At 38.4% G+C, this 16,594-nt stretch overlaps 1 protein-coding gene across 1 annotated transcript in view; it reads right to left on the reverse strand.

Moving 5' to 3' along the window:
• The window catches only part of SLC2A13 (solute carrier family 2 member 13), a 433,421-nt gene that overhangs the window by 24,412 nt on the left and 392,415 nt on the right, over window positions 1-16,594 (reverse strand). The window lies entirely within an intron of this gene.

Below are 16,594 nucleotides of genomic sequence, written 5' to 3' on the forward strand. Positions count from 1 at the left end.
TACTACAAGCTAAGTGCCAACTGAAATTATTAGATACACAGCCAAAAAGAAATTGTCAGGTGAAGTGAGATGGGAGTTTTTATATTTCCCAATACACACACACATACCATAAAAGAAATATTTGTGGAAATCTGTGGTATTTTTCCTTACACAGAGAGAAAAGGGTATGGTAGCAATGGACAAAAGTGGAGGGTGGGCTTGGGTAGGACTCTGACGTATCTTGAAGGAGGGGACTTAGGCACATTTGCCTGTATTTGTAGGGTTGTTTAGGCGATCATCGCTAATGCCTGGTAATGAGGACTATTCTGGGCAAGTGAATAAGCAATGGACAATCTGAGATTATGGGTGTTGCATGAACATGTGAACTGGGAATTACTGAATGTTTGGGTTCTATCTTGGATCCTAGATAAACTTGTACTCTGTGGGGTTAGGGTAACCATGGTCATGGAATTATGCCTAGAAATAAGGCCAAGGTCTTAGCAGATACAGACAAATTTTAGGGTGAAAAGCATACACTCAAACTTAAGGAAGGCTTGCTATGCTTTTATTACAAAGTAAAAGGTAGTCTTCTGTTGAGAAAACCTTGAATTTACCTTGGGAGAAGTTTTCCCAGAAGGACCCTTGGAGCTAGTAATATGTCTCAAAGTTCCTCACTTAAGGGAAAGGGGGTCCCAAAGCATCTGAAGTACATTCTCAGCAGATACTGGTATATACAGAGAGAACACAAAATTCAGAGGTGGGTCCTCAGGGATGGTTAGATCAGTCTGGCTGCCCTAATCACAACATAGAAAACCCAGTGTCACAAAATTTAGGAGTTGGGTAAACTTCAGACAAAGAATGTTAAATATGGGCTCAACCCTGGTGAGTGGATCATTTCTGCACTATCTTTACCCTATGTGGAGTGTGGAGTGTGGGAGATAGCTCAAGGGCCTCTCTCTCCTATAACAGGTAAAAGTCTATTCTCCCTGGAAAGTGAGTGTGACTTAAATTTAAGATTGCAGTAAATGGGCTACTTTGAGCTCCTTTTTGTCCCGCTTGTCTTTGTTCTTGGCTTAGTACCTATAACAGCAGGAACATTTTTATGAGTCAAATCATAGCTACAATTAAATTTTCTGTAAATGTGTTTTCTTTTAAAAAAGTTAAAATTAGGGCCCTGTAATGTAGTAAAATAATGTAATCAACCTAGATGTTAAGATAAACCTCTGATCCATAGACCAGGAATGACTCAATCTGGTTAAAAGCTACAGAGGAAATGAAGATGGATTTGGGTATGTGGCCAGTTTTATACAGAGGTTAACAGAACAAACTTTGCAATAGAGCAGACCAGGGTTTGAATTCTAGCTCTACTACTTACTAGCTAGCTTCCACCAATGACATTAAGCAAGTTATTTAACCTACCTGAGGCTTGCTACCTTTCTTTAAAAATGCTTAGCATGTAATGAAATTATTATTATGAAAATAACAGTAATTATTCTTGCTATTAATAAAATGCATGTATTCAGCAGGCCTGGGGTCCAAAGACAAAAAAGAATATTTTTTCCTTCTATAAAGTTCTATACATTACAATACTCCCTTGTGGATATGATGTGCTTCCTAAAGGAGAAGGAAGTAACTTCATCTGGATTCCTAGGACATTATTTTTTCCTTCAGCTCATTTTATTTGTTTATGCCAGTCACAAGCTTTGTGTTAATCTTTTAATAAATTGTTATACTTCCTTAGCTTTCTCTTTTGTTCTTATTGAAACAAGTTTTCCCTTCATTCAATCATGAATGAACTTATTGGTATTTCTATACAGTAATGTAAGCACTGTCTTTCAGACCATTATGATAAATTTTAGGATGAAAATGAATAAATAGCAAGGGTAAGAGACAAGAGAAGGTGGCCTCTGAATAAATAGATGAATCATGATGCAAAGTGAATGGAAAGAGTTGAGAGACTTAGCTCATATTTCTTCTTTGTCTAAAAATATAAAAGGGCGAATTCACCAAGTTTATTGATGATAAACTGATATTTGCTAGCCATGAATCGACCAAGAGAGGAGAGGTATTGTTACTCACTAAATGTACAATACAAGTTTACTGGTACCAAGATAATATGTGCTACTGTTATATGTGATAGGGTTCATTCATCATAGAAATTTGACTGAAGTATGAGAATATATCCTAAGAACAATTACATAGTAATCAAAATAATATTCTATTACGTACTTGCTGAAGTATATAAAAAAAGTATTCCACTTCTAGGAGACTTATGTACATTCAAATGAACTAATCATAACTTTCTATATGTGCAAAAGAATTAGAAAGCATCTAGAACGTTCCTAAAAATACTCAAGCTTGCCTGTTAGGTCTGTAGTGATATAATGCTGCTTATGTTTTTGATAAGCACAATTAGCAGAATGCTGACCTCTATGAGAAAGTAGCTCAACAATCAAAGCTGCCCTGCAACCTGAATGTCCAAACTTCTATTTGAATTACTCATCTACATGTATCCTTTCATCATTAAATAAATATTTTGGTGTGCTTCCTTAGAATTCTTTTCCCACACATATTTAAAAATCTAGTTTTTGTGTGTGCAAATAAAATTAGGTTCATGATATAGTTGTTTTATAGCCTGTCTTAATTTATTAAAATTTATCATACATACAAGGAACTTCTTATAAGATATTTATGTATACTCTAAAGAACATTAAAAAGATAATCACTGATATACTCAACAACCAGGTTAAGAACTACATCATTATCAGACTTCAGAAGCTGTCCGTGGGCCACTTTCTGATTGTATCCTCCCCCTTGGCCCACAGATAATCACTATCATTAATTCTGTGATAATTATGCTTTCTCTCTATTATGATCCTATTTATACACTCATTCCTAAAAAATAAATTGCTTGGTTGTGCCTGATTTTGATTTAATATAATGGGATTATATGCTTTCTCTTATGACTTGCTTCATTCTTTAATATTATGCTTTTGAGATTTGTCCATGGTGATTCCTTTAGCTTATAGCTGATTTTCAGTGCTCTATAGTATATAGTTGTATGAATATACCAGTTTATCCATTCAATTGTTTTTTTTCCCAGTTTTAAAAAGTGGCATATAATGCTGCTATGAACATATTTTTAAACTGTGTCCTGGTGCATGTGTCTAAGGGTTTCTCTATTAAATACAGGGAAGTAGAATTGTGGGATGATAGGTATATACCAAGTCAACTTCATAGATAACACAAATTGTGTCCTAAGGAGTTGTACCAGTTTAGATTCTCCCCAGCAGTAGACAAGGGATAGCTCTGCATGGAACCTAAACAGTTTTTTTTTTTTAAAACATCCGCTAATCTGATAGATGAAATGGTAATCCATTATAGTTTTAATTTGCATTTCCTTAATTAAGAGCTTAGAAGTGTTATAATTATGTGAATATATTTGTCTGTCTTGTCTACTGGACTGGAGGCACTTTGAGGGAGAAATTTCCTTTTCGTTTATCTTGTACTTTCAGAACCACATTCAATGTGATATATATATATGTGTATATATATATATATATACATATATATATATATAAAACAAATCTAATACCTGAAACCTCTGCAGGCAATTACTGCTGTCATGTGTTTCTTTGATTCCCATTCATGGTGCCTAGTACCCTTGGATGTTTTGTGATTTGCTCAGTGAACTGCTTGTTTTCCTTGGAATTTTATCTATGGGAATGATTTGAGGATTTTATTGAGGTTGATATTTCCAGATAGGATTTACATTTGCTTCTGCTAGACCTGCAGGAGCTGCTGTAAAACCAGGACCACTTTAGGTTAAGTCCTCAGCTAGAGGTTTTACAGACACAGGGAGCATGAAGCCACACATAAGGACTAACTTCTGGTTTTAAATTCTTGGGGTGGAGTGGTTTCCCCTTCTATCCACCTGAGGGCTGAGAAAGGAAAGTTTCCTTGTTGTACTTTTCTGCAAGAGAACATTTTTTTTTCTTTTATAAGTTTTATCGAAGTATAATTCATATGCCATAGAATTAATCATTTTCCAGTATATACTTCAATGATTTTTAAGTATATTCACAGAGTTGTGCCACCATCATCACTATCTAATTTTGGAACATTTTCATCACCCCAAAAAAACCCCCATCCTCGTTAGCAGTCTCCCCAATCCTTCTTCCTTCAAGCCACTGACAACCATAATTCTACTTTCTGTCTCTAGATTTGCCCATTATGGACATTTCATGGAATCGTATAGTATGTGGCCTTTTATAACTGTCTTCTTTCACTTAAAATAATGTTTTCAAGGTTATACATGGAAACTCATATTTCATTTCCTCTCAAATGCAGGGTATAGCCCTTGACATCCTAACTTTACCTCAGTGTGACCAAGTTACTAAGTTTTTTTTTTTTTTTTTTTTTTTGCGGTACGCGGACTCTCACTGTTGTGGCCTCTCCCGTTGCTCCGGACGCGCAGGCTCAGCGGCCATGGCTCATGGGCCCAGCCGCTCCGTGGCATGTGGGATCTTCCCGGACCGGGGCATGAACCCGTGTCCCCTGCATCGGCAGGCGAACTCTCAACCACTGCGCCACCAGGGAGGCCCCAAGTTACTAAGTTTTAGCCATTGGAATGTGAGCAGAAATAATGTATGTGAATTCTAGGTCATTTTCTTAAAAGAAAGCTGCTTGCTCTCCCTTTCCTTTTTCCCCATTCCCATGGGCTGGCGCAAAGTGATGGTGATGGTGAGTTGGCTGAAACTATGTAGAAGGTATTATTCCTCAGAGAGAAAGAGCATGGAGACCTAGGTCCCTGATCATGTTTTGGTGCACAGTCACAAGGTTTAGTGTCTCTGGAATATTGAAATTGACTGAAATAAACCTTATTTAGATAGCTCTTTTGGTTACAACAGTTTAACCTGTATACTAAATAACATAATTAGAATGTAGCATCGTTTATTTTATCATTTGCTAACTGGATATTATTCCAGTATTTTTAATAATAATAATTCTGCCATGAACATATATGTCCTTAACTTCCTCTCCAATTATTTCCTTATAACACATTTCTAGAAGTAGGGTTGCTAATCATAGGTTGAGGACATAATTAAGTCGATAGGTATTCACAAATTTCCATTTAGAAAGATGATTTGTTTTATCCTTGACAGTGCAGTAGAGTGCTTTTTGATCATTTTTTAAAACTTAAAACTTAAAAAAAAATAAAAAACCTAAAAAGTACTATTTGATAACGTGCTTAGGGTAAATAATAGTAACTAATGAACAGTGAAAACTATTCATTTTATTATTTGTATAAGTTCTGATGCTAAGAAAATAACACACATCTCTTCAAGGGATGTAAAGTAAGCATGTGATCATCCCTAAGCCCTTCAACTGGGAAACAATGGTAAAAATTGTATTATGTTTGCAATATAATTATCTTTAAGTACATTAAAAAATGCTAACATTTTCAGCGTACACTGAACTTATTTTGGATTTCTGACTTGCATCTCCTGACCTATAATTATAATGTTATTTTCCCATTTCAGCTCAATATTTTCTCATTTATGTTGTGGTTCTGTAGCAGAAAATGTTTTTCTGTTTTCATAAACAATAGTAATATGGAAAAAATATGTAAGTGGTGATTTGACACAAAATGAGGAACTAATCCAATAACCCATCTCCTCTTAGCTAAATATTTCAATCCGTTTCACATAGATGAGGACAGTTGCCTAATTTTTGTTGTCTTGTATTGGCAGCTTTTATGCTGTGAGAATGATAAACATAAATCAGATAATTTAACCATAGTCCCAGATACAACTGTGCTCTAAAATAAAAAAGTTAATGGATACATGTTATATGCCAGTTATGGTAAACACAGACATACATAGACATAGACTGAAAAGCATACATTCTGTCCATATGAATATAAAAGCTATTGTTTTGATTAAAATCTACTTCACACATGATTTTATTTGGAGTTATGGGAAACAGCCTGCAAGATGTCCCCCAATGATCCCACTTCCTGGTACTCATGCCCTTGTGTAGTTCCCACTGAATACGGTTATCTGTGTAACTAATATTGTGGAATGATAGAGTATGATTCCTGAAGCTAGTTCATGAAAGATATTGTGACTCCTGCCTGACTGTCTCTTGGATCATTTGTTCTGGGGAAGCCAGATGCCATGTCACGGGAACACTCAATCAGCCGGACGGGGAGCTACACATGAAAAGAAACTAAGGCATGACTAACAACAACTGGCATTAACTTGCCAGGCACATAAGTGAATCGCTTTGGAAGTGTATCCTTTAGCTTTAGTTAAGACTTCAGATGAGAGCAGTCTATGAGCAACACTGAGCTAGCATTTCTCAGCTAGGCTATTTCTGGACTGCTGGCCCATAGAAACTACATGGCACAATAAATGTTTATTGTTTGATGCCACTAAATTTGGGGTTTATATTACATAGAAATATTACTAATATAGGGGCTTTTGAATATAAAATGATCAATTAACCTGAATAAGAAATTGAAAGGCAAAAGGAGAAACCTTAATAGTAAATTAAAATCTATATTCCCAAGTAACTTTTTTTTTTCAACATCTTTATTGGAGTATAATTGGAGTATAATTACAATGGTGTGTTAGTTTCTGCTTTATAACAAAGTGAATCAGCTATACATATACATACATCCCCATATCTCTTCCCTCTTGCGTCTCCCTCCCTCCCACCCTCCCTATCCCACCCCTCTAGGTGGTCACAAAGCACAGAGCTGAACTCCCCGGGCTATGCAGCTGCTTCCCACTAGCTATCGATTTTAGATTTGGTAGTGTATGTATGTCCATGCCACTCCCTCAGTTTGTCCCAGCTTTCCCTTCCCCCTCCCCATGTCCTCAAGTCCATTCTCTAGTAGGTCTGCGTCTTTATTCCCGTCTTGCCTCTAGGTTCTTCATAACCATTTTTTTTTGATTCTATATATATGTGTTAGCATATGGTATTGGTTTTTCTCTTTCTGACTTACTTCACTCTGTATGACAGACTCTAGGTCCATCCACCTTACTACAAATAACTCAATTTCGTTTCTTTTTATGGCTGAGTAATACTCCATTGTATATATGTGCCACACCTTTTTTTTTTTTTTTTGCGGTACGCGGGCCTCTCACTGCTGTGGCCTCTCCCGTTGCGGAGCACAGGCTCCAGACGTGCAGGCCCAGCGTCCATGGCCCATGGGCCCAGCTGCTCCATGGCACGCGGGATCCTCCCAGACCGGGGCATGAACCCACGTCCCCTGCATCGGCAGGCGGACTCCCAACCACTGTGCCACCAGGGAAGCCCGTGTGCCACATCTTCTTTATCCCTTCATCTGTTGATGGACACTTAGGTTGCTTCATGTCCTGGCTATTGTAAATAGAGCTGCAATGAATATTGTGGTACATGACTCTTTTTGAATTATGGTTTTCTCAGGGTGTATGCCCAGTAGTGGGATTGCTGGGTCATATGGTAGTTCTATTTGTAGTTTTTTAAGGAACTTCCATACTGTTCTCCATAGTGGCTGTATCAATTTACATTCCCACCAACAGTGCAAGAGGGTTCCCTTTTCTCCACACCCTGTCTAGCATTTATTGTTTGTAGATTTTTTGATGATGGCCATTCTGACTGGTATGAGGTGATATCTCATTGTAGTTTTGATTTGCAATTCTCTAATGATTAGTGATGTTGAGCATTCTTTCATGTGTTTGTTGGCAATCTGTATATCTTCTTTGGAGAAATGTCTATTTAGGTCTTCTGCCCATTTTTGGATTGGGTTGTTTGTTTTTTTGATATTGAGCTGCATGAGCTGCTTGTAAATTTTGGAGATTAATCCTTAGTCAGTTGTTTCATTTGCAAATAGTTTCTCCCATTCTGAGGGTTGTCTTTTGGTCTTCTTTATGGTTTCCTTTGCTGTGCAAAAGCTTTTCATTTTCATTAGGTTCCATTTGTTCATTTTTGTTTTTATTTCCATTTCCCTAGGAGGTGGGTCAAAAAGGATCTTGCTGTGATTTATGTCATAGAGTGTTCTGCCTATGTTTTCCTCTAAGAGTTTTTATAGTGTCTGGTCTTACATTTAGGTCTTTAATCCATTTTGAGTTTATTCCATTGTATGTTCTTGCCTCCTTTATCAACAATTAGGTGACGATATGTGCGTGGGTTTATTTCTGGGCTTTCCATCCTGTTCCATTTCCACATTTCTATTTTTGTGCCAGTACCATACCGTCTTGATTACTGTATCTTTGTAGTATAGTCTGAAGTCACGGAGCCTGATTCCTCCAGCTCTGTTTTTCTTTCTCAATATTGCTTTGGCTATTGGGGAATATTGTGTTTCCATACAGATTGTGAAACTTTTTGTACTGGTTCTGTGAAAAATGCCAGTGGTAGTTTGATAGGGATTGCATTGAATCTGTAGATTGCCTTGGGTAGTAGAGTCATTTTCACAATGTTGATTCTTCCAATCAAGAACATGGTATATCTCTCCATCTATTTGTATCATCTTTAATTTCTTTCATGAGTGTCTTATAGTTTTCTGCATACAGGTCTTTTATCTCCTAACATAGGTTTATTCCTAGGTATTTTATTCTTTTTGTTGCAATGGTAAATGGGAGTGTTTCCTTAATTTCATTTGCAGATTTTTCATCATTAGTCTATAGGAATGCAGGAGATTTCTGTGCATTAATTTTGTATCCTGCTACTTTACCAAATCCACTGATTAGCTCTAGTAGTTTTCTGGTAGCATCTGTAGGATTCTCTATGTATAGTATCATGTCATCTGCAAACAGTGACAGCTTTACTTCTTCTTTTCCAATTTGGATTCCTTTTATTTCTTTTTCTTCTCTGATTGAGGTGGCTAAAACTTCCAAAACAATGTTGAATAACAGTGGTGAGAGTGGGTAACCTTGTCTTGTTCCTGATGTTAGTGGAAATGTTTTCAGTTTTTCAACATTGAGGACGGTGTTGGCTGTGGGTTTGTCATATATGGCCTTTATTATGTTGCAGAAAGTTCCCTCTATGCCCTTTCTCGAGGGTTTTTATCATAAATGAGTGCTGAATTTTGTCGAAAGCTTTTTCTGCATCTATTGAGATAAACATATGGTTTTTCTACTTCAATTTGTTAATATGGTGTATCACACTGATTGATTTGTGTATACTGAAGAATCTTTGCATTCCTGGGATAAATCCCAACTGATCATGGTGTATGATCCTTTTAATGTGCTGTTGGATTCTGTTTGCTAGTATTTTGTTGAGGATTTTTGCATCTATATTCATCAGTGATATTGGCCTGTAGTTTTCTGTTTTGGTGACATCTCTGTCTGGTTTTGGTATCAGGGTGATGGTGGCCTCGTAGAATGAGTTTGGGAGTGTTCCTCCCTCTGCTATACTTTGGAAGAGTTTGAGAAGGATAAGTGTTAGCTCTTCTCTAAATGTTTGATAGAATTCGCCTGTGAAGCCATCTGGTCCTGGGCTTTTGTTTGTTGGAAGAATTTAAATCACAGATTCAAGTTCAGTGCTTGTGACTGGTCTGTTTATATTTTCTATTTCTTCCTGGTTCAGTCTCAGAAGGTTGTGCTTTTCTAAGAATTTGTCCATTTCTTCGAAGTTGTCCAATTTATTGGCATATAGTTCCTTGTAGCAATCTCTCATGATCCTTTGTATTTCTGCAGTGTCAGTTGTTACTTCTCCTTTTTCATTTCTAATTCTATTGATTTGAGTCTTCTCCCTTTTTTTCTTGATGGGTCTGGCTAATGGTTTATCAATTTTGTTTATCTTCTCAAAGAACCAGCTTTTAGTTTTATTGATCTTTGCTATTGTTTCCTTCATTTCTTTTTCATTTATTTGTGATCTGATCTTTATGATTTCTTTCCTTCTGCTAACTGGTGGTTTTTCTGTTCTTCTTTCTCTAACTGCTTTAGGTGTAAGGTTAGGTTGTTTATTTGAGATGTTTCTTGTTTCTTGAGGTAGGATTGTATTGCTATAAACTTCCCTCTTAGACCTGCTTTTGCTGCATCCCATAGGTTTTGGGTGGTCGTGTTTTCATTGTCATTTGTTTCTAGGTATTTTGTGATTTCCTCGTTGATTTCTTCAGTGTCCTCTTGGTTATTTAGTAGCATATGGTTTAGCCCCCATGTGTTTTTTTTTTTTTTTTTTTTTGCGGTACGCAGGCCCCTCACTGCTGTGGCCTCTCCCGTTGCGGAGAAGCACAGGCTCAGCGGCCATGGCCCACAGGCCCAGACGCTCCATGGCACATGGGATCCTCCCGGACCAGGGCACGAACCCGTGTCCCCTGCATCGGCAGGCGGACTCCCAACCACTGCGCCACCAGGGAAGCCCGTGTTTTAATTTTTTACAGAGTTTTTACTGTAATTGATATCTGGTCTCATGGCGTTGTGGTCGGAAAAGATACTTTATACGATTTCAATTTTCTTAAATTTACCAAACCTTGATTTGTGACCCAAGATATGATCTATCCTGGAGAATGCTCCATGTGCAGTTGAGAAGAAAGTGTATTCTGTTGTTTTTGGATGGAATATCCAATAAATACCAATTAATTTCATCTTATTTAATGTATCATTTAAAGCTTTTGTTTCGTTTTTGATTTTCATTTTGGATGATCTGTCCATTGGTGAAAGTGAGGTGTTAAAGTCCTCTACTATGATTGTGGTACTGTTGATTTCCCCTTTTATGGCTGTTAGTATTTGCCTTATGTATTGCGGTGCTCCTATCCTGGGTGCAGAAATATTTACAATTGTCATATCTTCTTCTTGGATTGATCCCTTGATCATTATGTAGTGTCCTTCTTTGCCTCTTGTGATAGTCTTTATTTTAAAGTCTATTTTATCTGATATGAGAATTGCTACTTCAGTTTTCTTTTGATTTCCATTTGCATGGAATATCTTTTTCCATTCCCTTACTTTCAGTCTGTATGTGTCCCTAGGTCTGAAGTGGATCTGTTGTAGACAACATATATACAGGTCTTGTTTTTGTATCTATTCAGCCAGTCTATGTCTTTTGGTTGGAGCATGTAATCCATTTACAATTAAGGTAATTATCAATATGTATGTTCCTATTACGATTTTATTAATTGTTTTGGGTTTGTTATTTTAAGTCTTTTCTTCTCTTGTGTTTCCTGGCTAGAGAAGTTCCTTTAGCACTTGTTGTAAAGGTGGTTTGGTGGTGCTGAATTCTCTTAGCTTTTGCTTGTCTGTAAAGGTTTTAATTCCTCTGTCGAATCTAAATGAGATCCTTGCTGGGTAGAGTAATCTTGGTTGTAGGTTTTTCCCTTTCATCACTTTAAATATGTCCTGTCGCTCCCTTCTTGCTTGCAGATTTTCTGCTGAAAGATCAGCTGTTAATCTTATGGGGATTCCCTTGTATGTTATTTGTTGTTTTTCCCTTGCTGCATTTAATATTTTTTCTTTGTATTTAACTTTTCATAGTTTGATTATTAGGTGTCTTGGTGTGTTTCTCCTTGGATTTATCCTGTATGGGACTCTCTGTGCTTCCTGGACTTGTTAACTATTTCCTTTCTCATATTAGGGAAGTTTTCAACTATAATCTCTTCAAATATTTTCTCAGTCCATTTTTTTTTCTCTTCTTCTGGGACCCCTATAATTAGAATGTTGTTGTGTTTAATGTTGTCCCAGAGGTCTCTGAGAGTGTCCTCAATTCTTTTCATTCTTTTTTGTTTATTCTGCTATGCAGTAGTTATTTCCACTATTTTATTTTCCAGGTCACTTATCCATTCTTCTGCCTCAGTTATTCTGCTACTGATTCCTTCTAGAGAATTTTTAACTTCATTTATTGTGTTGTTCATCATTGTTTGCTTGCTCTTTAGTTCTTCTAGGTCCTTGTTAAACATTTCTTGTATATTCTCCATTCTATTTCCAAGAGTTTGGATCATCTTTACTATCATTACTCTGAATTCTTTTTCAGGTAGACTGCCTATTTCCTCTTCATTTGTTTGGTCTGGTGGGTTTTTACCTTGCTCCTTCATCTGCTGTGTGTTTCTCTGTCTTATCATTTTGCTTAACTTACTGTGTTTGGGGTCTCCTTTTTGCAGGCTGCATGTTCATAGTTTCCATTGTTTTTCGTGTCTGCCCCCACTGGGTAAGGTTGGTTCAGTGGGTTGTGTAGGCTTCCTGGTGGAGGGGACTAGTGCCTGTGTTCTGGTGGATGAGGCTGGATCTTGTCTTTCTGGTGGGCAGGTCTGCATCTGGTGGTGTGTTTTGGGGTCTCTATGACCTTATTATGATTTTAGGCAGCCTGCTAATAGGTGGGATTGTATTCCTGTCTTGCTAGTTGTTTGGTATAGGGTGTCCAGCACTGTATATCTTGCTGGTCATTGAGTGGAGCTGGGTCTTGGCGTTGAGATGGAGATCTCTGGGAGATTTTCACCGTTTGATATTACATGGAGCTGGGAGGTCTCTGGTGGACCAATGTCCTGAACTTGGCTCTCCCACCTCAGAGGCACAGGCCTGACACCCAGCCAAAGCACCAAGACCCTGTCATCCACACGTCTCAGAACAAAAGGGAGAAAAAAAGAAAGAAAGAAAGGAAGAAAAAAAACCAGTTATTAAAATAAAAAATAATTATTAAAAATAAAAAAAATTAAAACGTAATTAAAAAAAAGAAAAAAAGGAAGAAGAGAGCAGCCAAACCAAGAAATAAATCCACCAATGATAACAAGTGCTAAAAACTACACTAAAAAAAAAAAAACCCCAAAAATGGACAGACAGAACCCTAGGACAAATGATAAAAGTAAAGCTATACAGACAAAATCACACACAGGAGCATACACATACACACTCAGAAAGAGAGAAAAAGGAAAAAAAAATATATCGTTTATCCCAAGGTCCACCGCCTCAATTTGGGATGATTTGTTGTGTATTCAGGTATTCCACAGATGTAGGTTACATCAAGTTGATTGTGGAGATTTAATCTGCTGCTCCTGGGGCTGCTGGGAGAGATTTCCCTTTCTCTTCTTTGTTCTCACAGCTCCTGGGGTTCAGCTTTGGATTTGGCCCAGCCTTTGAGTGTAGGTCACCTGAGGACGTCTGTTCTTTGCTTAGACAGGACGGGGTTAAAGGAGCAGCTGATTAGGCTCACTGAGGCCGGGGGGGGAGGGAGGGGTACGGAATGTGGGGCGAGCCTCCAGTGGCAGAGGCTGGCGTGACGTTGCACCAGCCTGAGGCACGCTGTGTGTTCTCCCGGGGAAGTTGTCCCTGGATCACGGGACCCCGGCAGTGGCAGGCTGCACAGGCTCCCCGCAAAGGAGGTGTGGATAGTGACCTGTGTTTGCACACAGGCTTCTTGGTGGATGCAGCAGCAGCCTTAGCGTTTCATGCCCATCTCTGGTGTCCACACTGATAGCTGCAGCTCACACCCGTCTCTGCAGCTCGTTTAGGTGGTGCTCTGAATCCCTTCTCCTTGTGCACCCCGAAACAATGGTCTTTTGCCTCTTAGGCACGTCCAGACTTTTCCCGGATTCCCTTGCAGCTAGCTGTGGTGCACTAGCCCCCTTCAGGCTGTGTTCACGCAGCCAACCCCAGTCCTCTCCCTCGGATCTGACCTCCAAAGCCGGAGCCTCAGCTCCCAGCCCCGCCCACCCCGGCGGGTGAGCAGACGAGCCTCTTGGGCTGGTGAGTGCTGGTCAGCGCTGATACTCTGTGTGGGAATCTCTCCGCTTTGCCCTCCGCACCTGTTTCTGTGCTCTCCTCCGTAGCTCCAAAGCTTCCCCCTCGCCACCCGCCGTCTCTGCCAGTGAAGGGGCTTCCTAGTGTGTGGAAACTTTTCCTCCTTCACAGCTCCCTCCCACTGGTGCAGGTCCCATCCCTATTCTTTTGTCTCTGTTTTTTCTTTCTTCTTTTGCCCTACCCAGGTATGTGGGGAGTTTCTTGCCTTTTGGGAGGTCTGAGGTCTTCTGCCAGCGTTCAGTAGGTGTTCTGTAGGAGTTGTTCCACATGTAGATGTATTTCTGATGTATTTGTGGGGAGGAAGGTGATCTCCACTTCTTACTCTTCCACCATCTTGAAGTTCTCCCCAAGTAACTTTTAATTCATCAAAAATTTACAAGATACTATTATGAATAAGAGCCCTTTAACTTTGTCTAACTGTAGAGCCAGTGCTTCACTCCGAAGTAGGCCAGCAAGCCTGTGTTCCGCCTCTTTGCAAGGTACATGAATATGCCTCCCAGGAATATCCCAGGCTAGTGCTAAGGCAGAGGAGAGACTTACGGGACACATCAGCTCCATTCAAGGTTTTCCTAAGTTTTTAGAACATTTCCCATGATACCTTTGTATAAACATAAAAATCTCTCACACCACTTTATACTAAATGAAGTTCAAAATACTTTATAAATGGTCCCCAAAATAAATCGAGGTAGGAAACAAAGGTACTGCCTCTCTTCAAACTATATGCAATCTCATCACACTTATCCCCCATTCCCACCTCAGGAAAGGTACAACCACCTGGAAAATCAGTGTTGTACTTTAATTTTTAACATTAGCACCCCAAGGTACACTTTTACAGGGACATACACAGAGTAATCTCAAGATTACAGTAAAAATAAGTTTCATTGCCATGGCCACTGGCTGAGTAAAGCAAATAAAGGAAACAAATATGACAGCTGAAAACAAAGATCTGAACATTTTACAATAGCCCAGAGATGGAAACAACCTAAGTGTCCATCATCGGATGAATGGATAAAGAAGATGTGGCACATATATACAATGGAATATTACTCAGCCATAAAAAGAAACAAAATTGAGCTATTTGTAATGAGGTGGATAGACCTAGAGTCTGTCATACAGAGTGAAGTAAGTCAGAAAGAGAGAGACAAATACCGTATGCTAACACATATATATGGAATTTAAGAAAAAAAAATGTCATGAAGAACCTAGGGGTAAGATAGGAATAAAGACACAGACCTACTAGAGAATGGACTTGAGGCTATGGGGAGGGGGAAGGGTTAAAAAACAAATACCTCATGGCTGTGCATATGTAAAAAATAAAAAAATAAAAAAATAAAAAAAAATAAAACAAAGATCTGAAATATAGCTAGTAGGGGTCAAAAAAGATTGGAAAAATCAAGGCTACAGATTGGTCTGTACAACTAATAGCAATTCAAAAGGTGGAGACTGGATATCAGTGAAATGCAGCAACTGAATGCATTTTGAAGGCCAATTATAAAAAAACATGCACAGAGACAAAGAGGAATAATGCCTTCCCATTACTAAAGTCTGACAATTGAGGAGGATTTGCTGAATCATGAGTTCACATTATCCAGAAAGAAACTTGGTAGACCTTTCAGTTCACTGGTCCAGAGAGAATCAAATTTATAACAGTATAATTTGTAACCTGTCAGAATCCTTAGAGTAAGAATTTGTTCCCGATCTGCACTGAAGCAGCTGTTACATACAAAATATGTAATGAAGATAGATCAGCTTTTTCTTCAATTCCATGAAAAACAGATCCTTGTTGAGAAAACTTATACACAATACTTATCGTGTATTTAGCTGGAACTATTCCAATCTTCTTAGTATATGGAGAAATCAGGGCAACTCTAAAACTGCCGCTGAGCTTCCCACACCAGTCATACATCTTCAAACCCTTGGCATTTTTGCAGAGAGGTAATAGATACTGACATGTTCTGAATAAGAACTGTAAACAAAAGAAAAATTTGTGGCTAAATTCCCTTCTGAAAATATTGATATTATAAATGGGAATGCAAGTTATGCCGAGTAAGATTTTGCAGACTCATTTCCCAGAGGGGGCTCTGTGGGTAGCAGAGTCATAAACAGAGAAGTTCCCTCAGAGATGATGACAATCTACCTGAGAGGGCTGAACTTCTGGCTAGCCTGATTCCCACTGGCACAAAGGTAGGATTCAAAATTGGTAGTACTCCATTATAAGATTATTTAAAAAGTCAGGTAGTTGATTCCATAACTGACTCCCATCCCTCCCCAATATCTTCTTTTGTCTTTAGCTAGAGATGTTATTTAAGTGAGGGGCTGGACCATTTTAGGGAGTTACTCAGTTTTCCTGGGTATCTTCCATGTTACAAGGAGGTATACATGTTATTAAATTTTTTTTTTTTTAAAGTCAGGTAGTTGAATAAAAAGACGACTAGAATAGGAAAATTCACTGAAGGTACTAGTGCTGAGAAAAAAAAAAATTTAATTGGGAGTCAGCTGACTTATTCTCTTGTCCCAGCTTGGCCATTAATTAGTTGGCTTTGTGAGTCTTAGCAAATCATTTAAAATGTCTGAGATTCAGTTTCCTCATCTATATAATGAAAGAACTAGACTAGGATCTAGGAATTACTAGTTTGTGGAAAATCAATATTGTGCTGAGGAAAATTCTCAGGCTGCTTGGACCCCATTAGGAAAGGAGACTGTAACTAGATATTAATGTCTGCCAGGGCAAGACATGGTGAAGGAATGGCTGGAGAAGGGCACAGTTGCTACCCTTGGACTCAATCATCTTTAAGGGCACCTGCAACTATAACTTTCTATCATTTATTCATCGAACATAACTAACCAGAAAACCCATGATAGGTTACTTCAAGAGCTTAGTAATAACAGAAGGAAAATCC

Source organism: Orcinus orca, chromosome 11 (genome assembly GCF_937001465.1).
Source record: "Orcinus orca chromosome 11, mOrcOrc1.1, whole genome shotgun sequence".
NCBI classification, from domain to species: domain Eukaryota; kingdom Metazoa; phylum Chordata; class Mammalia; order Artiodactyla; family Delphinidae; genus Orcinus; species Orcinus orca.